At 41.4% G+C, this 23,135-nt stretch overlaps 1 protein-coding gene across 4 annotated transcripts in view; it reads right to left on the minus strand.

Moving 5' to 3' along the window:
- Nucleotides 1-23,135, minus strand: part of NCALD (neurocalcin delta) — a 439,751-nt gene that overhangs the window by 288,399 nt on the left and 128,217 nt on the right. For all 4 annotated transcript variants that reach the window (XM_061171579.1, XM_061171578.1, XM_061171576.1 and 1 more), the window contains one exon: nucleotides 10,211-10,263. The gene's annotated coding sequence lies outside the window, so the exon portion shown is untranslated. The remainder of the gene's footprint in view (nucleotides 1-10,210; nucleotides 10,264-23,135) is intronic.

Consider the following 23,135-nt stretch of genomic DNA (forward strand, 5'->3'; position numbering starts at 1 on the left):
ATGTGCTAGGCACTGTTCTAGGCACTGGGGATCTAACAGTGAATAAAATAATCTCCACTTCAGGGAGCTTAACGTCAGACCAGGGAGACAGACGATTAAGCAGATAACTGCCAAACAAGTTATAGGTTCTCCCTTACCATCCTCACAGTTAGCTCATCATGACAGGGCAACCTGAAGAGGAATTAGGAATAGGACAGGTAGGTTCTAGTTCCTAGTCTACCTCTGGTAAGAATGATTTTAAGGGAGGCATAAATCTTTCTGACCCTCAACGCTCTCATTCAAAAAAAATGGGAATTAAAAAAAAAAAATCTGTCTTTCTGTCTTCCGGGGGTTGTTAAAAATCTCAAATAACAATGGATGTGAAAGTGCTTTGAACACTGCGAAGTGTTATACAAATGTCAAGCAATAGAAGATAATGACTTAAACTGTCCCTGCCCACTAACTCTAAACCAAAAAACTAGTGGTTCAGTGGTCTTCCCATTAAGCAGAAATTTCAGACAGTAAGCATTTACAAAAGGCAATCCTTTCAAAGATCGAAGCTCTGTTGCTTTGGAGTTAGCAATTAATGAGAATCAGATTAACACCAAAGAACTGGGCCAGAGGAGAGAAGTCACCTGTGAAGAAAGCAGGCCTGTCATTTTATTCACAGCAGACCCACTCTGGCTTCACTCTCCTTGGATAAACAGGGCTCAGTTACTGCAACTCTTGTCTGAAATTGAAAGGGATTTCTTAGCCAGAGCCATTCAACATTTCTATTTTATTCAGAGAGAAGCTTCCAGATCAGAGATGAAAGAAAAGCTTCTCCAAGTCAGTGCTAGAGCATGTAAACCTGTGAGCAGTCTTCAGAGAATGTCTTATAAAAGATGATGCTTGGAGAGAAATTTTGAAAATCAGATTTCCTATTTCAGATAAATACAGTTTCTATTCTCAGCTTCTAAGGTAGAAAATGTTCTATCAGAGCAGTTTACCATCTTCCTCTCTGTCTGGAAAAGTTGATGAGCTTCTAAGGGCTCTCTTTGGATGCCATGGTAACAGCATGATTCTGGTCAAGACTGTTATGTCTGGCGTACAGCTTAAGGAACTTTAAAATGCTACCTAAGAAAATATGCATGACAGCCCTGCTGGCATGCTTGAACTGGACGCACGACCCATTCTCTTCAGGGGCACATACACTTGTAAGCCTCAACGGTGTCCCAGCACCGGGCCAGCACTAGGGTAACTAAGTGAATGGAAGACACTCGCAAAGAACTCGCAGTGGGTGCGGTCCCCAGGGAGCCACAAGAATATATAGGAATGATATCGTCAAGTTTTAGCTTTTATTCCAAAATGTAAATTTTATTCTCTAGCTTTTGCTGTGACTTCAAGTGTGGAAGACTTTCATGAAGATTACTTCAGCTAAATACAGACATGAGAAAAAGTTGACTGTTGAGCATGGGAACAGCAACGGGATCAGAAAGAAGTTTAAGTTGTTCATTTGGGTCTTCAAATGCACTTAGCCTGCAAAATCATGAAGGGACAAAGGAGAACTATTGGCCTATGGAAAGGAACAGCATTTTTGGCTTTCTGGGTAAGGCACCATCACATCCAGCATGTGGGACTCTCTGAAGTCTCCTCAGACGGTCTCCCTAAAGATGATACTTTCCCTTCACCTGGAAGTACTGAACAAGTGTCAGATGATGGAGACTTCCTCTTCACTGTGGTTAGTATACACGTGCGTGTTTATACCACTGTCAGATTATATCAGCAGTCACTTTGGAGCTCACCATTTACATGAACCAATGACCACCTCAATCATTTCTATATATGTGAAAGAAATTTGATCTATGACTCCAAAGAAAGCCCATGAGTGAGCTGAATTTCTTCAGGAAATATTTAGGAAGCACATGCTATAAGCAACATGCTGAACCAGGAGCTGAAGGAGAAACAAAAGAAACATCATACCTGGCCCTTTTTTACCCTTTGGTGGAGGAGGAAGATAGACCCAGAGGAAACAGTCAGGTAGCAGTTTGTTCTCTTTCTCTTGTCTCTTAGCCACTCTCCATTTCCTTATTGACCTAATGGAGTTCTCCTGGCCTTGGCCTCCACCCACCATGTCCATTAACCATTTTCTCCATCTTCATGATACCCCCATCTGACCCCACACACACATCTTGGCCTCCCTTCCTCTGTGCCCAATATGAGATGATTACAGTCTCTCCACAGACCCCTCAATATCTCTGTTCTCTGCTCTTCCCAACCCTGGATAATCCTGTATTCTATGTTCTCCGCTCTAACACTGAATACTCTTGGAGAAAAACCATGTAACCATGAAGAAGATGCCCTCAATGAAACCATGAAGAAAGGACCACTGGAGAATGTTGATTCCCTAATTAGAATGTAAGTTCCTTGCAGGAGGGACTGTGTCTCACGCTGCTTTGTTAAGCCCAAGGGCACATCAGCAGGCTCAATAAATCCTTGTTGCAATAAGTTAATACCAAAAACAAAAAATTAGAAAAGAAGGGTCCATACTCATACTTGGACAGATAGATTTTTTAAACTTTCACACATGGTTTATATGCAAATAAACAGTTATTTATTTAATGCTTTATTAATGCTTTAAAAATAAAGCATTCAATAAAAGAGCCTTTAAAAACAGCTGGTAAAAGTTATTCTGTGGATTTCAGAGTTGTAAATCTCTTCAAACTTCTTTTATAATTCAGAATTTTTATAACTTAAGATGGTTCTTCCTGGCAATTAAAGCAATGTAGTGAGATCTCACTACACTGCATGGCAAACCACCTCTAAACTTCACCAAATAGAAGCCGTCCTCAGGTCATATCTGTATTTCTCCCAGGGAAAAATGAAAGGGTCTCTCCATGTTGGCCAGAAAGGCAAATATCAAAGGAATCCTCAAACATCACGTTTCAAAGAGAAGAAAGTCAGCATCCTATGAGGGCAATGGCTGCTGTGAGGTGTAAGATTTCAGTGGGACACTGCTGCCTGAACAGGGTCCCCAGTGGACTCCCGGGTCTCTGAGACCACACTGGGGATGCAGAATGCTCCTCCCTCATACCAGGGGCAACGCTGTCTCAGAGCTGGGTAGGGACTTCTGCTCTGCCAAGCCAACTGCACCACAGGCCACAATCCTCATACCGGCTTGACAGGAACAAACCCAAATGTCACCTGATTATCCTACAAATGGAATAATGTCTGATAAGAGGCTGACTGGACAGCACACAATGTCATTTCCTCTAATTAAGGAACTCTTGAGAAAAACCAAAATAGCCACAAAGCACTGTCAGCAAAGCAATCAGCAGCAACAATTAGCTGTCAACTCGGTCCCGAGCTGAGCCTTGTGTAGTGAGCGGGGGCGGGGGAGGGGGGCGGTTGTTATGGGTTTCCAATCAGCGTGACCGCAGGAGTCAAGGGTGGCCAGGCGAGAAGAGGGGCTGGAGCCTGCTGCACACCGAGGAAGTCTGCAGCAAAACCCTCGGGTTGGGGGACGGGGCGGGGACGGGGCGGAGGCAGCAGCTTGTTGGTTGGTTTCTGTGCAGCAATGAAGAGGGGGGAATGTTATAAAGAATCCTGCAGCAAGCTTCCAAAGCAGCTGGAAGTCTACTGGCTGCAGCCCATGCTATTTATTTGCCCTGAATCATTCTTCTTCTCAACCTGAAACAATTCTACGAATCTTTAAAATCTATAAGCAGTTCATCTCCATCTCCTTTATGAGGGTTTCACAACTTCAACACATGTGAATTCTCCCTTTGCTCAACTCTCATAAGAGGTTACCGTCTATATTACAAGGTCATTAACTGTAGGAGTTGGGAAAAATATAACACAACTGTCACAATATGTCATAATATATAATAAGACATTGTGTGTGTGTGTGTGTGTGACACACACGTGTATGTAACAATTATTAGGAGGAGCATTATTCTCTCCTTCCCAGCATCCCTGTCTGGGCACATAAAATAAAACTGTTTGTCTTCTTAAAAGAAGGTGACTATTGGAAGGTGACTTCTACCCTTCACTACATCCCTTCACTCCTCCTCAAGGGAGTGACTCCTTAAATTGCTCAGACTGAGTGAGGGAAAGTTCATGGAGGTCTGGACACCCTCCTTTCTATTTCTGGCCTCAGCAGCATGTATTTTTCTTTTCCATGAAAGAAGACTTCAGCAATAAACGTAAGAGGATGCCTGATTCTAGCTGATCCTGTCCATAATTTAAGCTCATTCTCCAATCCAGGATCACTGGGAATAAAGCTGATATTTAATAAAGCTCCCTGTCTGTCTGATATCTGCATTTAGTTCTCCATCCACAGCAAACCCAGCCCTGATTTCTTTTGCACCAACAATACGCCCAACTCAAAGATACATTTTTCCCAGCCTCCCTTGCAGCTAAGGGTGACCACTAAGATTAAAGCATAATTCACTGGTCCCAGGAAATCAGGACAGCTCTTAACCTGGGCTGACCCAGCTAAGAGGCGTGACCTTGTGCCCCTCTGTGTCCACCTGCTTGGAATACTTCCATGATGGACCCAAGTTGAACGTGCTATGTAAAAACAATTTAATGATATTGCCAGAACTCTCTGACTTGATGTCTCTCACTAAGACATGGGGGTGGGGGGTGGGGGGTGGGGGGAGGCTTCAAAATACCTGGATACAAAAGCAAAGGTAAAGACAAAAGGAAAGCAGATGCTATAATCCAGCAATCATGGCCAGCATTTTTTTATGAAATCCAAGGAAAGAGGACAACTTAAGAATTGGGATAAATGTAAAATTAACCTTTACTGAAAGTTGAGAAAAAATAGAGAAAACTAGAATTCTGGCAGCACAGTCGCATCATTGCATCACAAGATACTCAAAGTTGGGAAGATTCAAAAGCTGAGGGTCTCTCAGCAAGAACCTTGTCAGAGGGATGGGTCCTTGCTAGAACCCTTTAGGCCAGGCTTTGAAGCATCAATAGAAACTTCATGTAGGAACCTGTTGCTTGAGCTGAACCCAAGGTGGAGAGGAAGAAAGAACTGCCCCTAGGAGGCAGGCTTCAAAGGTCTAAGAAATCCCTTTATAAGAGGAAGCAATAGAAAAATCCCTGCTACAAGAAAGAGTCAAGATTTTTGAATGCTAGGAACACAAAGCTCAAAGAAGAATTTGAAACTAAGAAGCTTTAACTATGCATACCAATGATAATTGTTCAATTAAATTCAATAATTTAACTAGAAAAAAAACATTTAAATGCCTTAATTTAAATATGTGTGCACTACAACCCAGTTTATTCTTAAAGTAGGGTTACCTTCACAATATTTTGACTTTGAAGGATTTTAATCTCATTATTAAAAGCACAGTTAGCGGAAAAAAAGAAAAAGAAAGAAAGAAAAGAAAACAGTGATTGGGTAAAATAGGGGTCCCCCACCCCCGGGCCGCGGACCGGTACCAGTCCGTGGCCTGTTAGGAACCAGGCCGCACAGCAGAAGGTGAGCGGCGGGCCAGCGGGCGAAGCTTCATCTGCCGCTCCCCATCACTCCCCACTGCTCGCATTACCACCTGAACCTCCCCCCCACCCCTCCCCACCCCCATCCGTGGAAAAATCATCTTCCTCGAAACCGGTCCCTGGTGCCAAAAATGTTGGGGACCACTGCAGTAAAACACTACTTCTCAAAGTGCACAAGAATCCCTCAGGGATCTTGTCAAAATGCAGATTCTGATTCATCAGGTCTGAGCATGGGACCTGTGATTCTGCACTTCTAACAAGCTCTCAGGTGATACTGATGCTGCTGGTCCTGCCCTGATGGAAGAACAAGGGACTCTCAGGCCCAGAATCCTGCACTGACACAAAGAAGAGGTCTGCTACCACTGAGGGAGGGGCAGGGAACTCTCTCCCACCCAAGCCACCTACAGATACAAGGCAGAAATGGAACGCCATGAAGAGGAACAGGAACATGGACAAAGCTGTGGTCCCAAGGCCTGCCCAAGATTGGAGCTGGACCAGAAGAACTGGGAACCCCCTAACATGGCCACAGTTTTGCACTGAGCAACGTTCAAGAGCAGCCCACAGCTAGGAGAGGAGCATCAACCTGGAGAGCGATCCCCTCAGTGGAAGGCTGAGGATGGAGTCTGGACGGTGAGCAAAACCCTCCGGCACACCAGGCCACACACTAAGCATGAGGTAACTTCAGTCCACCACTGGAAGACTTTGCAGTCTGGTCGGCTGAAGAGAACTACAGCAACCAGGAGCCCAACCCCACCCAAAGTCCCCATTAACTGCTAATCTTATTAATTGCTAACCAGGGACCAAACCACTCTTACATTAACAGCCTTGCCAAAGAAGTGTGCCCATTTCTGGGTGGCAATATTATCAACTTTATTACCTACTGCTCTTCTACCAACAACGTCCAACATCCAATTAAAATTATGAGACATTCAAAAAACCAAGGAAAAACCACCTATTGTCAAGATAAAGCCACCAACAGAACTAGACAGAGAGATGACCCAGATATTGGAACGATCAGACAGAGACTTTAAAATGGCTATGATTAATATGTAAAAGGCTCACATGGAAAAGAAGGATACAATCCAGGAAAAGATGGAGAATTTTAGCAGAGACATGGAAACTACACGAAAGAAACAAAAATTCTAGAAATAAAAATGCAATATCAGACGTGAAGAATTCTTTGATTGGTTGATGAGACAGGACACAGCGAAAGAAAAGAAGCAACAAACTTAGCATTTCAATAGAAATTACCCAAAGAGAAATGGTCATTTTAAAAAGTGTCCAAGTGGACTTCTCTGGTGATCCAGTGGTTAAGAATCTGCCTGCCAATGCAGGGGACACGGGTTCGATCCCTGGTCTGGGAAGATCCCACATGCCACTGGGCAACTAAGCCCATGCGCTACAACTTCTGAGCCCATGCTCTAGAGCCCACAAGCCGCAACTACTGAGCCCACCCGCTGCAACTACTGAAGCCCACGCGCTCTGGGGCCCATGTGCTGCAACTACTGAAGCCCACGTGCCTAGAACCCATGCTCCACAACAAGAGAAGCCACCAAAATGAGAAGCCCGCACGCCTAGAGCCCATGCTCTGCAACAAAAAAAGCCACCGCAATGAGAAGCCCATGCACCGCAACAAAGAATAGCCCCCGCTCGCTGCAACTAGAGAAAGCCCGTGCACAGCAACGAAGACTCAGCGCAGCCACAAAAAAAAAAGAAAGAAAGAAAAAGAAAAAAGAAAAAAAAAGTGTCCAAGAGCTGTAGAACAATATTAAACAGTCTAACATGCATGCAATTAGAGTACCAGGAGGAGGAGGAGGAGAGAGAAAGGTACCCAGGTATTTGAAAGGGGGAAAGGATAGCTTTTTCAACATATGGTGCTGGAAAATGTGGACACTCATGTAAAAAATTGAACCATGACCCTTATCTCACACCAGATACAAAAACTACCTCAAAATGTGTCATATAACTAAATGCAAAACTTTTACGTTTTAACTATATTAAACTATAGCTTAACTATAGTTTTAACTATAAAATTTCTAGAAAAAAATTAAGAACATCTTTGTATTTTTGGTTTTAGCAAGGATTCCTTAGGACACAAAACTGTTATCCATCAAAGAAAAAATTGATAAATTGAACTTCATGAAAATTAAAAATTTCTGCTCTTTGAATGATGCTTTTAAGAGTATGAAAAACAAGCCACAGCCTGGGAAAAGGTATTTGCAAAGCACACATTTGATAAAGGGTTTGTATCTGGAATATATTCTATTATAGCTCAATAATATAAAGATAGACAACTTAATTCTTAAAATGCATGACTGATTTCAACAGACACTCCACTAAAGAAGACATGCAGATGGCAAAGAAGCACATAAAAAGATGTTCAACATCATTAATCATTAGGGAAATGAGAACTAAAGTTACAACGAGATAATACTACAAACCAACTCAAAATTGCTAAAATTATGGAGACTGATTACACCAAGTGGTGGAGAGACTGTGGGGCAACTAAAATTTCATGTATTGCCGAATGGAATGCAAAATGGCACAGTCACTTTGGGAACAGCTGGAGGGATTTTTTTTGTATAATGTTAAACATATACAATCCAGTATACTATATAGTAAATGACCCAATAAACCTACTCCTAGTAATTTACCCAAGAGAAATGAAAACATACATCCATACGAAGACCTATTAATGAGCAATTATAATAGCTTTATTCATAAGAGCCAAAAACTATAAATAACCCGAATGTTCATCGGCTGGTTAATGGATAAACAAATTGTGGTACATCCACACAATGGAATTCTACTCAGCAATAAAAAAGAACAAATGACTGGTACTAGCAATGACATGGATGAATTTTTGAGAGTCTTTGAGATTTTTTTAAAAGAAATCTGAAACAAAAGGCTATGTACTGTATGACCCCATTTATATATTCTGAAAAAAGAAAAAAATCTAGGGACAGAAATCAGATCAGTGATTGTTACTACAAAGGAGCATTCTTTCAGGTGTTAGGTACTTTCTGCATCCTGATTGTGGTGGTGGTTTCAGGATGGTACACTTTGGTGAAGCTTATCAAACCATAAATTCCAAGAGCGTGAATTTTACTGTGTGTTCATTATACCTCAGTAAGCCTGACCAAAATAAATAAATAGGTAAATAGTGCTATGACAAAAGGATGGCTTCTGGTCAAGTGCGTATCCACATGGAAAAAATTAATTTTGACCCTCTACCTCACATCATATACAATAAAACCAATTCCAGATGGATCGTGGCTCAAAATGTAAAAGAAAAATAATATAGCTTTCAGAAGAAAACATAAAAGTTCTTTGTGATCTTAGAATAAGGCCAAGATTTCTTAAATAGGTACAATAGTACCAACCACAAAGAAAAAATAAATGGATAATTTACACTATTTTAAAGAAATTTCTGATCATAAAAAGAGTAAAAAGGTAAACCACAGGAAAAAAAGTAGATATTTACAACATATATATCCTACCAAGGCCTCAAATCCAGAATACATATTATTAAAATGTCTACAATTCAATAACGCAACACAATTTTTTTTCAGAAGATCTGAATAAGCACTTCACTTTTTTTTTTTGAGACTTGAAAGGACTTTTCACAAAACAAGATATTCAAATGGTCAATCAACATATGAAAAAGTATCCAACTTCATTAGTCTACAGGGAAATACAAATCAAAACTACACTATGATACTACTTCACACTTAGCAGTAGAGACTAAATGAAAAATCAAACAAACAACAAAACAGAAAATACCTTGTATTGGAAAAGATACAGAGAAATCAGAACTCTCATACACTCCTGGTTAGCATATAAATTTTTAAATTAATAGAACCATTCTGAAAAACTGATAGTATCTGCTAAAGCTGAACATACACCTACCCCATGATCCAGAAATTCCCTTGCTGCATACATATCCAACAGAAATGTGTATATATAACCAAAAACAAAATTTGCCAAAACTGACTCAAGAATAAATCAGAAAACCTAAATAAATCAGAAATTAAATCAGCAGGTAAAAATTCTTCCCTCAAAGAAAACAACAGGTCTCAACTGTTTTACTCTCATATTCCCCCATCCATTCAAGTAGCAAGCAATTCCAATATTTTGAAAACCATTCCTGGCAAGGAAAACACCAGAAAAAAAAATTTTTACCCAATCTCAGGACTAAAACTAAATCTTAGCTAAATATAGAAAGAATAATGCATCATGCCCAAGTTGATTTTGTCTGAGAGATGCAAGGTAATTTAATGTTAGAAAATCAATTAATATAAATTACCATGATTAGATGAAGAATAAAAATCATTTCATCAGCTCAGTAGATTAGAAAAGCATTCAATAAACTTCAACACCCAGGACAACTAACTTGCTTTTAGCAAACTAGGAATAGAAAATAAACTTCTTAATCTGATATAGACTATTATTAAAGTACCTCTATCAAATGATGTACCATACCTGATTTAACACAATTTGCCTACTGTTGGATACTTAGATTCTCTCCTCTTGTTTTGTTTTACTTGGCAAGTATAATTTATGCTGTGATGAACGTCTTTGTGCATGTTGATCAAGTTGCCTAACCTCTCTGTGTCTCCATAAGATACACCTAACTTATAGGGCTGTTGTAAGGATTAAATAAGATGTTGGATTTGAGTCTTAGGAAGTCTTGGGAGAAAAGCGTGGTTTATAAATCTGAGGAAATTTGTTCTACACTTACCTGGCGGAAGATCTCTCAAAGCACACCGCAGGCTCAAGTCAGAAGAAGTCACTCTGTCAAAAATAAAGTTATTGTCTTTAGGTTATTAGGAACTAAGGATGTAATATCTGAGGAAGGCAGTCAGTGATGGGGGCTATTGCTTGCTGCAGGATTCCCTTGCATCATTTGATACCTTCTACCCCTCCCAGCTACCATGTCTCTAATCAAGTGAAGGTGACTACAACCATGCTCCCTTCATCTGCCCTTGAGCTACAGCACCCCATTTTTGCACAGCAGCCAGAGTGAAATTCTAAAATCTGAGCATGACACACCACACCACACCCCTCCTGAAACCCCTTCCACAACCTCCTCTTACCAACAGGATAAAGGCCAAGCTCCTTGGCATGACTTATAAGGCCCTTCATCATCTGATGCCTACCTACTTCTCTAGCCTTGTCTCTCATCCCCGTACCACTGTCTGGGCTCCTACTATACTGGACTTGCTTCAGCCCCTCACTCCTTGGCACGTCCCAGCTTTCACACACACCACCCCCTCTGCCAGGACCGCCCGCCTCTTCCCCTGGCTAACTCCTACTCGTCCTTCCGTTCTCCACTTAAGTGTCACTTCCTCACTCAGGCCATTTGCTCCCCTTGACCATGTTAAGCTCCCCTACTTACACTTCAAAGAAGCCTGCAAGTCTTCTTCTGTAATATCGTACATGCAACTACTTATTCAATATATCTTGTCTTCCCTGTGAGCCCAGGGATCGTATCTGCTTTGTTCACAGCTGTATCCTCATGCCTATCCCAGCACTGGTCTCACAGTAGACACTTAATAAATATTTATTGAGCAAAAGAATTACTAAACTTATTCCTCAGGTCTTAGCTTTCCAACTCATCTTTTGATTCATACTGATAATTTAATTGACTTCCTACTTCATTACCATACTTCATTGATTAAGATTCACTGGTTGTAAGAGACAATGCTATTTTACATAATAATAGGGAAGAAAATATGGTTGCAAATTAAACTGTGATACAATACTAAGATTTACAATTTTTATCTTGTACTTATTGAAAAAGCTCTATTAGATTTACTTAGGCATGGGTTTTATTATATTCATAAAAAGGAAAATGTAAAAATATTAGTGAAATAAATTAGTTAGTTGCTCCAATTTAATTTGATTTAGATATCACATTCAAAACCCACTCTTCTGAATCACTTTTGCCCCAGGGTCCAATGACTGTGATTTTCCACACAATATTGTCCTCTATACCACCAAGAGATTTAGTGATGCAGCATTTCTTAAAGGAGTGCTCAAGTATTGCATTTGGGGTTTTCTTCTAAGCGTCTGATGCCTTTCCACAGTGTTGATGCTGGCAAGAAAATCTTGCTAACAGGTGTCAGCAGAAGAGTTCAGTCAACACCTAGGACCACATTCCTTCCTCAGATGATCATGGAATGGACTGCTGACTGAAACAATGAGCAGTTTCACTCGTCTTGTCATGCAACCAGAACTACCAAGTTCACACACGCATGGGCAATGCAGCTACAGCAGAACCATCGCCTGCCCAACAGCAATGAAAGATGCTTTCGAGTGTATGACACATCCTGGCATCAGAGTATTAAAATGTGAGAAAAATAAAACATGTCTTAGAATCAATGAAATACGAGAGGTCAAAAAGGACTCTTCAGGAGAACTTGGGAAAGTTAATAAAAGGAAGAATGCAAATTCATTCTCTCCCTCTCCTTCCCTCCCCATCTCTCTGTCTCTCTGTCTCACTCTCTCTCTGTCTCTCTCTCACACACATACACACACACACACACACACACACACTCAATCACTCACTCATGGTCAGAGGTTCCTCACATGTTGGGAGATGGGTGCAGGAGGCATGAGCTGAGAGGAGGGTGGAGATAAGTTCAGCCCATACTCTTCCAGCGCAGTCCTGCAGCAGGTGCTTCCACCCTGGAGGAAGAAGGCATTTCCTGCCTCTCCGCTGGCCCAGCCATGCCCCCATGGACAGTGTCCTCCCAGAGGGACTCCTTTCTCTAACTACTTTTTGACCTATTAAGATACTTTTTTTGCTTCTTTTTTTGTGGTTAAAAAAAAAAAAAAGAACATGAGAGCTATCTTCTTAAATGTTTAACTGTGTAATACAGTCTTGTTAATTACCAGCACAATGTTATACCACAGATCTCTAGAACTTATTCATCTTGCATAACTGAAACTTCATGCCCATTGAATAGCAACTCCGCTTTTCCGCCTCTCCCCCAGCCCCTGGCAACCACCACTCTGCTTTCTGCTTCTATGAGTTCGACTATTTTGATACCTCATGTAAGCGAAATCATGCAGTACTGGCTGATTTCACTTCACATAACATCCTCAAGGTTCATCCATGTTGTTGCATATGACAGGATTACCTTCTTTTTTAAGGCTGAATAATATTCCATTGTATGTATATACCACATAAAACAGCATTTTTTTTAACATCTTTATTGGAGTATAACTGCTTTACAGTGTTGTGTTAGTTTCTGCTGTATAACAAAGTGAATCAGCTATATGCATATGTATATCCCCATATCCCCTCCCACCCTCCTTATCCCACCCCTCTAGGTGGTCACAAAGCACCGAGCTGATCTCCCTGTGCCATGCAGCTGCTTCCCACTAGCTATCTATTTTACATTTGATAGTGTATATATGTCAATGCTACTCTCTCACTTCGTCCCAGCTTACCCTTCTCCCTCCCCATGTCCTCAAGTCCATTCTCTATGTCTGTGTCTTTTAAAATAGCACTTTTTAAGGACACAGTTTTTAAATAAATGGAAGTTTTTTAGAAATGTGTCATCACATTAGAGCAGAGCAGACTCTAGTGTCAGAGGTTATCTCATCCTCAGTCCAGCATTCAGGGTCTCAGCTTGTGAATACTCAATCATGGCTGGGAAAAGGAGGAGGAAAGGGACACCACTGGAAAAGTCAGTGGGCTTTTCTGTGTCTCAGTTTCCTCATCTGTAAAATGGTCATATAGGATTAGATGATTTATCAGTTCAGGGTCCCAGCATGAAAGAGATTACACACTCAAATGGGAGCTTTTATGAAGGGGATTATTTACAAAGTGTAGATAGGATTAAAGAAACCATCAAGGGATGGTAAAGCGGGACCTCCCATTGGCCAAATAAGTGATTGATGTGATCCATGGACACTAGCCTCCCAGGACCCAAAACAGCGTGGAGAAGGGGGGAGAAGGGATCTGGAAGGACAGAGCATGTTCATCTAGGATCATGTCTGAGTTGCCACAGAGCCGCAATATTCTGTGACCATTTTGGTACAGAATTAAGTTTGCTATAGCAAGAAAAAAATTCTGTTTACTCTAAAGATTTGAAGAAAATCCACCAGGATGCATTTTCTCATCATTCTGTGCTTAGCTCAGGTAGCAGCACCCACTTGCTGCTTTTGGAAACAGCTCAGGTTGAGAAGATTACTCTCGACAGCCCGTTTTTCTTTAACTGAGCTCTTACAAATGTGGGGTTCTGTTCTGAGCTAGTAATTGATGTTTCTCCCTCCTTGTCTTATCCCCTGAGATTCTGCCCTTTTTCCAGAAAGAGGCTCCTGCAGTGTCCACTGTCTCACAGAAGAGACGTTCCAACAGAAGCAAAATAAAGTCTCTTGGCTTTCTAAACCCAAGCATTTGGAGTCTCAGAGCACAGACAACACGATGAGCCAGAGCAATGCTTACCACCTGCTCCGGCCCACCACCCCACACCCAGGCCAGAAAGTATGGAGAGAAAGCTGGGACCAAGTAGACATCGTGGGTCCTGAGAAAAGGGCCCCCAAATCCTTTCCCCACCATGCTGAGGCAGTAGATGGTCAGCACCGTATGAGCTCTTTTCCTCTTCCCACTCATAACTCATCTTCGAATCTCCCCCCTTTCCGCCTGCCTGCCCTGCAGCAGCAGTGAAGCCCCATGGGTGCTCAGGACTCACAGGGGTGCTCAGTCCTAGGACAGAGCTCTGAGATTTTTAATTTTAACAATCAATGATCCTTTTGAAAGTCTGATAAACAGTTGCTTCTAAGGAAGTTCCTGGTACCACTCGCCCTAAAGACCCAGGCAACGGTGCTGACCAGATTCTAGCATTCTAGCATCCAGCATCCTGAGCTTAGAGGCACTGCCATGCTCCAAAATGCATGGGGTTTTGCTGTGACTGTTATACAGATGTCCAACTGGGCTGCACCAGCCATTAGAGAGATGTCACGCTGTGCGGTGAAAGCTCTCTCAGAAGAGAGGGCAGTCACACTGCCTCAGAACAAAAACCCATTTGGAAAAAAACAAAAATAAGTTTTCTGAGTAAACATGTCTTTTCTTCTTTCAAAGGAGTTAGATTATTTCCCAGAGGCTTTATAAAGTGAAGGAAGACTCTAAGTTCTGGCAAATAACAAACGAAAAGGAAGCGGGAGGCTGCCATCCTGCCCATTCTGAAAGAGGCGTCTAGCTGGGCCGGAGCGTTCAGTCATTAGCTGGATGGCTGTGGTCAAATCGCTTAACCTCTCTGGGTCTCGTTTTCCTCATCTGCAAAAATGCCAGGGGTGTGGATGAAGATAATTATCAAAGTTCCTTCCATTTCTAAGAATATTTGACTTTCAAACTGGGAAAGGGACATTCCAGTTCAGGGTCCAAGGATTTGCCATTGAAAAATGAAGCAAAGAAGGAAGAATTGCCATCATCAGCCAACAGGGCTGTAGCCTGACAAATAACAGACAGGAAGTACTCTGCAGATTCTGTCATTCTGGCCTTGATGTGTTAGGGCTGCATTCCCATCTCAGATGATACCACACAAATGGGCTATTCCATGCATCTCAAGAATGCCCCGACCATATTAGGAATTCTCCTAAGTGGCTCCTCTGTGACATTACACAGTGTTGCTTCAAACTCAACTCTAGACGAAAATATTACAACTGGATGATTCGTCAAGTGCTAAATCTAATCCTTGCTATTCTTTTTCTAGAGTCCTTAAAAAGAAGAGTGCCAGATGTTATGCTTGTATATTTAATGGGAAACTGAATGGGAAAAAAAAAAACGCAGCAAGCTTAGTTGTAATATTTAACCGTTCTTGAAAACCCACCATCTAAACATACCAGAAATAACATATTTTCAGAACTGTGACAAAGTCAAATGTCTCTCAAACACAAAAAAATAAGTCTGTCATGAGTAATTCAAAATAAAGCAATCTGTCAGTTGTAAAATTCAAGAACCCTTTTATAAGTAGTTTGAATGTTTCCAACTCTCTCAAAAGATACCATGTTAACATATCAAAAATATTCAGAGAGAATTTCATCGACCTCAGAAAACATTAACTAATCAGCTACTTATAGGTAACATCAGGCTGGATCTCCCACAAACACTTAGCATTTATCAGGGACAAATCTAACTCATCGTCTGTTGCCCAAACCGGTCCCCCTCTTGCTATCCCTTTCCACTAATCACACAAGCCAGGAACCTGAACATCATTTAATACCCCTCCACTTTCTCCTCTCATTGATAACCAAATTCTATAGATTGTGCTTACTGAGCATCTTTGTCTCCTATTCTGTCTCTTTACTGCCACTACTTTAGATCAAACCTTCATCCCCTATCTGTTAGACAATTGCAAGGTGTTCCAGCCTTTGATGTCTTCAACTAATTCATCCATCCTCGAGAGTTGTCTTTCTCAAATGCACATTTGATACGTCATTCCCCCACTCATGCCCAGTCTTCAATGGCTCCCTGTTACTTATCGTAAGAACTCAATATTCAAGATGGTGTCCTGCTTCACACTCCACATCCCAGTCTTGTCAAACTGCTTACAGTTTTCCACTGATTCATTTCCATCGTGATATTCAGGTCTCCATGTCCTAATTGATCAACCCCTTCCCACCACACCTCCAAAAGGGTCCATCTAACAATCCTACTTCTTTCAAGATGAAAATTCCTTATCCTCACCTGGCACAACCCTCCTCCTCCACTGCTCAGCTCCAGCTGTACAACCCTCTGTAGGGTCTGCTGCCCTCCTCCTTTGAGTCTCAAGTTCAAGGTGGTTCCCTCAGAAAGACCTTCCCTCACCCCCAAAAGAAAATTTGGTCTTTCTCCTACATACTCTGCAACCTGCTATTCTTTTCCCTTATTGCACTTATCACGACTGATAGCTATATGTTTACTTTTGTGGTAATTAGTTCAAAGCCCACCATCCTCAATGGACACTTACCTCTGTGAAGCAGGGATGGTTTAGGCCCAAAGTTAATCCCTAGAGGCCTAGCACTCAATAAAAATTTTAAGCCAATGCATGGTATCTCCAGCCTCAGTGCTTCTATGAATAACTTTCCGCTAATTCCCACTGAGCAGCTAAGGATCACGTCCTCCCTTGCAGCTCAGACAGGTCCCTGAGCAGACTTAAATCAGAGCACCCATGATGCCTAATGCACTTCCATGTCGTTCTTCTTCTGCTATAAGCTCCTTGTGGTTCTCCTTGCAAAAATCTTGTCATGTCTTTGAGGCATGTGAATCCTTACGGCATAATGAAAAGGATACAGAGGGACATACGTCCTCAGATATCAATTTATGAGGGTGCCACAAGACTGGCAGCAAAAAAATTTTGTACTTCAATTTGTATTTTAGGTTTTTTTTGATATCAAATAACAAACATGAACCTACTATGCTTTTATATTTATGCTCAATTCTAACTAGAGAAAAGGGCACAAATACATTATATTGCTCTTGGGTAGCAGGTACCCCCCCTCTGTGCCACTGCTCTATCCCCAGCATCTAGCATAGTGCCTGCATGTTGTAGGTGCTCAATAAATGTTTAATGAATAAATGAATGAAAAATAAATAACAGAGTGAAAAGTGAATGATTCTTATCCTCAAAGAATTTACTACTCAAGGAAATAAACAGCAGACACAATAAAATTTTGAAATCTCTATAGATAGCTCATGAAATTGCTACTTTTATAAGGCAGTTTCATATGGTTTAATCTAATACTTATGTGTAGTAGTGTACATGCATTCATTTTTTTCATCATGTTTATTTATAACTTTTATCCATTTGGACAAGATAAATTGTGGTGCAAACAACAGGCATATATAACCAGGGTACCCATTTATTTTGGTTTGCCTGACACCATTCTGACTTAAGCATATGGCCCCAAAATAATTATTTCACTATCAGTAATTATTTCATATTCACTATAAATGTTTCACTCTCAAATGTGTCCCAATTTGGATGATAAAACTCTGTGATCTGCTAAGATCCTCTTAAGACATTCTAAGGCTTAAGACCACAGCCATAAAAAAGCTTTCTCTCTCTACGGGAGTTAATGATTTCTCCTTTGAAGAGAAAAGACTGAGCAGAATAAATACTGGTTTCCCCTGAAGCCTCATCTTGGGGGAATGTCACATTCAGGGAAGTATAGTCCAAAAGTAACTAATAAGCATCATCTTTCCTGGTTCTGGAAGAATACTAAAGAGAATCCAATACCTAACTCACAACAATAGTTCTTCAAAGTTCCTTCCACTCCTCTCCAAGCCCCCATATCTCAGAGCTACAGGGTGAGGGGTGGGCTGTAGGAGAGGGAGTCGGGCCTTTCTAAAGCCTCAGGACCAACGTCCAGGGAACACACCCCTCCTCCCACTCCCCATTTCCTCTAGCCCATTAACCCATCTCCAGATTCTTCCTCAGTGAATTCAAAAAAGGAGAGAGTAGATCTGGCAATGATGCATCTTTCTTTAGAAGAATCTAAGTGGGTAAAGGCAAAATTCTTTAAAGGGTGAGAGGGGAAAGAATTTCAAACATTGTATGTCAAAAATATGTGTCGCACACACACCGAAAACAGGCACAGAGACTAGGCAAGATTAAAAGAGATGAAAGAGACATAATGGATCAAATGGATTCAGGATCCAAAACCTGTTTGAAGACATTTGAATATGGACTGTATATTAGATGATTTTGTGGAATTACAGTTAATTGTCTTGGGTGTAGTAATGACATTGTGGTTATGTAGAAGAATGTCCATATTCTTAGGAGAAACATGTGGAAGTATTTAAGGGTGAAGTATCATGATGTTCTCAAACCAATATTCAAGTGATTCAAAAAGAGAATGTGAACATTTATACATAAATCTTACTTTAACACAAACTTAATCCAATGCGTCTATATATGGAACAAGCAAGAGAGGAAAAGCGCATGTAGCAAAATGAAGGGGCTATGACTATGTACTATTCTGTCAACTTTTCTGTAGGCTAATTTTAAAAATAAAAAGGAGTGGAAAGTAAATAAATAATAAGTAAATGAATAAGATGCCTTTCACGTGTGTATTAAATATTCCACACAATGCCCAAGTATTCTCCTTTGAAGCTCTAACTGCACTGACCCAAGGGGGGAAACAATGCCCACAGCTTTTCATGTTGGGAGAAATTGTTTATTAAACCCTCGGGGGGAGGGAGGGGCAAGATGGCGGAAGAGTAAGACACGGAGATCACCTTCCTCCCCACAGATACATGAGAAATACATCTACACGTGGAACTGCTCCTACAGAACACCCACTGAACGCTGGCAGAAGACGTCAGACCTCCCAAAAGGCAAGAAAATCCCCACGTACTTGGGTAGGGCAAAAGAAAAAAGAAATAACAGAGACAAAAGAATAGGGACGGGACCTGCACCAGTGGGAGGGAGCTGTGAAGGAGGAAAGGTTTCCACACACTAGGAAACCCCTTCGTGGGCAGAGACTGCGGGTAGCAGAGGGGGGAAGCTTCGGAGCCACGGAGGAGAGTGCAGCCACATTGGTGCGGAGGGCAAAGCGGAGATTCCCGCACAGAGGAGCGGTGCCGACCAGCACTCACCAGCCCGAGAGGCTTGTCTGCTCACCCGCCGGGGCGGGCGGGGGCTGGGAGCTGAGGCGCGGGCTTCGGTCGGATCCCAGGGAGAGGACTGGGGTTGGCTGCGTGAACACAGCCTGAAGGGTCTAGCGCACCACAACTAGCCGGGAGGGTGCACGAGAAAAAGTCTGCAGCTGCCGAAGAGGCAGGAGACTTTTTCTTGCCTCTTTGTTTCGCGGCGTGCAAGGAGACGGGATTCAGAGCGCCACTTAAACGAACTCCAGAGACGGGCGCGAGCCGCGGCTATCAGCGCAGACCCCAGAGACGGGCATGAGACGCTAAGGCTGCTGCTGCCGCCACCAAACAGCCTGTGGGCGAGCACAGGTCATTCTCCACACCGCCCCTCCCGGGAGCCTGTGCAGCCCGCCACGGCCAGGCTCCCGTAACCCGGGGACAACTTCCCCGGGAGAGCGCACGGCGCGCCTCAGGCTGCTGCAACGTCACGCCGGCTTCTGCCGCCGCAGGCTCGCCCCGCCTCCTCCGTACCGCTCCCTCCCCCCGGCCTGACTGAGCCAGAGCCCCCGAATCAGCTGCTCCTTTAACCCCGTTCTGTCTGGGCGGGGAGCAGACGCCCTCAGGGGACCTACAGGCAGAGGCGGGTCCAAATCCAAAGCTGAACCCCGGGAGCTGTACGAACAAAGAAGAGAAAGGGAAATCTCTCCCAGCAGCCTCAGAAGCAGCGGATTAAAGCTCCACAAACAACTTGATGTGCCTGCATCTGTTGAATACCTGAATAGACAACGAATCATCCCAAATTTAGGAGATGGACTTTGGGAGCAGGATATATTAACTTTTCCCCTTTTCCTTTTTTTTGTGAGTGTAGATGTGTATGCTTCTGGGTGAGATTTTGTCTGTATAGCTTTGCTCTCACCGTTAGTCCTAGGGTTAGGTCCGTCCGTTTTTTTTTTTTTTTTTGCTTAAAAATTTTTTTTTTCCCCTAATAAATGTTTTCTTAATAATTTTTTCCTTATTTTCTATTTTTAAAAAAATTTTTAATAAGTTTTTTCATATTTTTTATTTTAAAAAATTAAAAAATTTTTTTTCTTAATAAATTTTTTCTAAATAATTTTTTTCTTATTTTTAGTATAAAAAATTAATAAATCTATTTTTAAAAATTAAAAAAAATTTTTTTTCTTAATAAATTTACTCTTAATAATTTTTTTTCTTATTTTTTATTATAATTGCTTTATTTTATTTTATTTTATCCTCTTTTTTTCTTTCTTTCCATTTTTTCTCCCTTTTATTCTGAGCCGTGTGGATGAAAGGCTCTTGGTGCTCCAGCCAGGCATCAGGGCTGTGCCTCTGAGGTGGGAGAGCCAACTTCAGGACACTGGTCCACAAGAGACCTCCCAGCTCCACGTAATACCAAACGGCGAAAATCTCTCACAGATCTCCATCTCAACATCAAGACCCAGCTTCACTCAACGACCAGCAAGCTACAGTGCTGGACACCCTATGCCAAACAACTAGCAAGACAGGAACACAGCCCCATCCATTAACAGAGAGGCTGCCTAAAATCATAATAAGGCCACAGACACCCCAAAACACACCACCAGACGTGGACGAACCCACCAGAAAGACAACATCCAGCCTCATCCACCAGAACACAGGCACTAGTTCCCTCCACCAGGAAACCTACACAACCCACTGAACCAACCTTAGCCACTGGGGACAGATACCAAAAACAACGGGAACTACGAACCTGCAGCCTGTGAAAAGGAGACCCCAAACACAGTAAGATAAGCAAAATGAGAAGACAGAAAAACACACAGCAGATGAAGGAGCAGGGTCAAAACACACCAGACCTAACAAATGAAGAGGAAATAGGTAGTCTACCTGAAAAAGAATTCAGAATAATGATAGTAAGGATGATCCAAAGTCTTGGAAATAGAATAGACAAAATGCAAGAAACATTTAACAAGGACGTAGAAGAACTAAAGAGGAACCAAGAAACGATGACAAGCACAATAAATGAAATTAAAAATACTCTAGATGGGATCAATAGCAGAATAACTGAGGCAGAAGAACGGATAAGTGACCTGGAAGACAAAATGGTGGAAATAACTACTGCAGACCAGAATAAAGAAAAAAGAATGAAAAGAACTGAGGACAGTCTCAGAGACCTCTGGGACAACATTAAACGCACCAACATTCGAATTATAGGGGTCCCAGAAGAAGAAGAGAAAAAGAAAGGGACTGAGAAAATATTTGAAGAGATTATAGTTGAAAACTTCCCTAATATGGGAAAGGAAATAGTTAATCAAGTCCTGGAAGCACAGAGAGTCCCATACAGGATAAATCCAAGGAGAAACACACCAAGACACATATTAATCAAACTATCAAAAATTAAATATAAAGAAAACATATTAAAAGCAGCAAGGGAAAAACAACAGATAACACACAAGGGCATCCCCATAAGGTTAACAGCTGATCTTTCAGCAGAAACGCTGCAAGCCAGAAGGGAGTGGCAGGATATACTTAAAGTGATGAAGGAGAAAAACCTACAACCAAGATTACTCTACCCAGCAAGGATCTCATTCAGATTTGATGGAGAAATTAAAACCTTTACAGACAAGCAAAAGCTGAGAGAGTTCAGCACCACCAAACCAGCTTTACAACAAATGCTAAAGGAACTTCTCTAGGCAAGAAACACAAGAGAAGGAAAACACCTACAATAACAAACCCAAAACATTTAAGAAAATGGGAATAGGAACATACATATCGATAATTACCTTAAATGTAAATGGATTAAATGCTTCCACCAAAAGACACAGACTGGCTGAATGGATACAAAAACAAGACCCATATATATGCTGTCTACAAGAGACCCACTTCAGACCTAGAGACACATACAGACTGAAAGTGAGGGGATGGAAAAAGATATTCCATGCAAATGGAAATCAAAAGAAAGCTGGAGTAGCAATTCTCATATCAGACAAAATAGACTTTAAAATAAAGACAATTACAAGAGACAAAGAAGGACACTATATAATGATCAAGGGATCGATCCAAGAGGAAGGTATAACAATTGTAAATATTTATGCACCCAACATAGGAGCACCTCAATACATAAGGCAAATACTAACAGCCATAAAAGGGGAAATCGACAGTAACACAATCATAGTAGGGGACTTTAACACCCCACTTTCACCAATGGACAGATCATCCAAAAGGAAAATAAATAAGGAAACACAAGCTTTAAATGATACATTAAACAAGATGGACTTAATTGATATTTATAGGACATTCCACCCAAAAACAACAGAATACACATTTTTCTCAAGTGCTCATGGAACATTCTCCAGGATAGATCATATCTTGGGTCACAAATCAAGCCTTGGTAAATTTAAAAAAATTGAAATCGTATCAAGTATCTTTTCCGACCACAACGCTATGAGACTAGATATCAATTACAGGAAAAGATCTGTAAAAAATACAAACACATGGAGGCTACACAATACACTACTTAATAACGAAGTGATCACTGAAGAAATCAAAGGGGAAATCAAAAAATACCTAGAAACAAATGACAATGGAGACACGACGATCCAAAACCTATGGGATGCAGCAAAAGCAGTTCTAAGAGGGAAGTTTATAGCAATACAAGCCTACATCAAGAAACAGGAAACATCTCGAATAAACAACCTAACCTTGCACCTAAAGCAATTAGAGAAAGAAGAACAAAAAAACCCCAAAGCTAGCAGAAGGAAAGAAATCATAAAGATCAGATCAGAAATAAATGAAAAAGAAATGAAGGAAACAATAGCAAAAATCAATGAAACTAAAAGCTGGTTCTTTGAGAAGATAAACAAAATTGATAAACCATTAGCCAGACTCATCAAGAGAAAAAAGGAGAAGACTCAAATTAATAGAATTAGAAATGAAAAAGGAGAAGTAACCACTGACACTGCAGAAATACAAACGATCATAAGAGATTACTACAAGCAACTCTATGCTAATAAAATGGACAACCTGGAAGAAATGGACAGATTCTTAGAAATGCACAACCTGCCGAGACTGAACCAGGAAGAAATAGAAA

Source organism: Eubalaena glacialis, chromosome 17 (assembly GCF_028564815.1).
Source record: "Eubalaena glacialis isolate mEubGla1 chromosome 17, mEubGla1.1.hap2.+ XY, whole genome shotgun sequence".
Classification (NCBI taxonomy): Eukaryota; Metazoa; Chordata; class Mammalia; order Artiodactyla; family Balaenidae; genus Eubalaena; species Eubalaena glacialis.